Consider the following 2,963-nt stretch of genomic DNA (forward strand, 5'->3'; position numbering starts at 1 on the left):
TGGGCAACAGGTTATGGACTGCTTTCTGGCACAAACAAATGCCCGCTCTGGTGTTCTTTTCTGCACCAAGTGGAGTAGATAGAGACTTCTGACTTCAAACTAACCAGATTATGAGTACTGATGGATTTTGGCGGCACAGTTTATGGGGACCCCTAGCCTTGGTTCTTTTTGTTTCCATTCCCCAGGATCTAGACGAATGCCTAGCGCAGAGTGATGGCCAACAGATATTTTTGTGGGAACAGTGGTCCTGTCCTACCTTTCTCCTTTGAAGAGTTAGAACCTTCAAACGGTGAGAGGATAGACTGCCAAACCCAGGAATGCTTGTGATAAAGAATGCCGCTTCTTTATTTTACAGCAATTGAGTGTTGTGATAAAGAATGCTGCTTCTTTATTTTACAGCAATTGAGTGTTGAATGCTTTTTATTTCTAAATATATGAAAATTGATGAGCATAAGAGTTTTGTTGTTGTTGTTATTTTCTAACTTAATGACTTTATAATCCAAGAATCTTGGCACTGTGATACATCTTAGAAATGCACTGAAACTTGCGTTATGGCTTGCAGTGTACTTGCTTTTGGTCAGCGCTCCACACGCGCTCTACTTGTTGGGTGAAGAATTTTGTAAATGTTATTGGACCAAGAGTATTGATTTTGTTGTTCTAATCTCTCGTATCTTTCCTTATCTGGGGGCTGATCTGTTAATAACTAAGAGTGGTGTATTTAAATCTCTAACTGTGGCTGTAGATTTTTCTATGTGTTTCTATTTGGGGAATAGTTTCTGCCCTGTTTATGTTTAGACTATTAAATGCATACTTTTGAGAATTATCGTGTTCTCAGTGAATTGAGCTGTTTCCCAATATGTACTGGCAACCTTTCTGTCTTAAAGTCTTCCCTGTCTGATACTGATACACTACACAGCTTTCTTTTTGTCAGCATTTGTTTGATATATCTCTTTCTATCCTTGAGTTTTTACCCTTTCCGATGTAGCTGTCCTAAATATCATATAGGTTTTGGGTTTTCCAGTCTGACAGTCTCTGTCTTCTAATTGGTGATTCAATTCATATATTATTAGTCAAAGTGAGCAAACTTACTTTTGCCACAGAAAAGCACAGAAACTTCAGTGGTTTGACAAAATATGGGTTTATTTTTAACCCATGTGCTTGCTGTTCAAGGCAGGCGAGACATTCTGCACCTATGAAATTGAAAGTGTAGCCGCTCAGTCGTGTCCAGCTCTTTCCAATCCCATGGACTGTAGCCTGCCAGGCTCCTCTGCCCATGGAATTCTCTGGACAAGAATACTGGAGTGGATTGCTATTCCCTTCTCCAGGGGATCTTCCAGACCCAGGAATCAAAGCTGGGTCTCCCACATTGCAGGCAGATTCTTTACTATCTGAGCCCCAAGGGAAGCCCTCTATACCTATAGCATTTCTTTAAAAGTGCCTCATGTACCCAGACTGGCTTCCTCTTGCATCTCACTGTTGAAAAGCCTTTTGCTTCCAGCTTTGCAGACAGGAGAGGGCCTCAGGAAGGCGCATCTGCTCGTGTGGCTCTGGTCCAGAAACCCCATGCCGTGTCTGCTCACATTCCATTGGCGTGAATTAGACCATGACCCTGCCAGGGTGCGAGGGGCTGGGAAATGCAGTTCAGCCGCATGTTCAGGAAAATATAATGGTTTGGTGAACACAGGCCACCATTGCCCCATTTCAGCCATACTTATTGTGATTATTGCTGTATTTGGACTTGTTTCTAATACTGTATTTAATTCAATATTCTAGTTTTTCCTTTTTTAGTCTTCATCATCTCTATTTTTAAATTAATTTTATTGAAGTAGAGTTGATTTACAATGTTGCGTTCATTTCTGCTGTAAAGCAAAGTGAATCAGTTACCCGTGTGCATATATTCGCTCCTTTTAGATTCTTTTCCCATTAGGTGGTTACAGAGTATTGACTAGAGCTCCCTGCGCTATAGACTAGGGCCTTATTAGTTATATATTTTGGGTATAGCCGTGGGTGTATATCAGTCTCAATTTCCCGATGTATCCTCTCTCTCTCTCCCTTGGTATCTGTAAGTTTGTTTTCTACATCTGTGACTTGACTTCTGCTTTATTAATAAGTTCTTTTGTACCATTTTTTAAAGATTCCACATATAAGCAATATCACATGATATTTGTGTTTTTCTAACTTACTTTACTCAGTATGATAATCTCTAGGTCCGTCCATGTTGCAGCAAATGGCATAATTTCATTTTTTATGGCTGAGTATTATTCCATTATGTATACACACACACACACACACACACACACACACACACACATCACATCTTTATCCATTTACCCGTTGGTGGACATTTAAGTTGCTTCCAGGCCCTTGCTGTTGTAAACAGTGTGACGAGGAGCATTGGGGCACATACATTCCATCTCTCTTTTTAAGTGTTCTCTATACCTCTGCCTTCTTCCCTCTAACCAGGTAAGCACCTTAGCATACTTTGAAATACATTCAAATACTTCTCCTTCACCAAGGTTTCTGATCAGCCTTACTTCCCATACCTTTTTGGCACCTCCTAACATTTTATCTCCAAGAAGGCAATGGCAACCCACTCCAGTACTCTTGCCTGGAAAATCCCATGGGCAGAAGAGCCTGGTAGGCTGCTGTCTATGGGGTCGCACAGACTTGGACACGGCTGAAGTGACTTCACTTTCATGCATTGGAGAAGGAAATGGCAACCCATTCCAGTGTTCTTGCCTGCAGAATCCCAGGGATGGGGGAGCCTGGTGGGCTTCCGTCTATGGGGTCGCACAGAGTCGGACACGACTGAAGCAACTTAGCAGCAGCAGCAACAACATTTTATCTTGTTGGAATACTTCCTCCCAAAGTGTTTTAAACATGAGTACTTGTGTGGCAAACCTTCTGAAGCTTTGTATGCCTGAGAACATTTTTTATTATACTATCATTTTGAATAACATTTA

Source organism: Bison bison, unplaced genomic scaffold (genome assembly GCF_000754665.1).
Source record: "Bison bison bison isolate TAMUID 2011002044 unplaced genomic scaffold, Bison_UMD1.0 scf7180017864270, whole genome shotgun sequence".
In the NCBI taxonomy this organism is placed as follows: domain Eukaryota; kingdom Metazoa; phylum Chordata; class Mammalia; order Artiodactyla; family Bovidae; genus Bison; species Bison bison.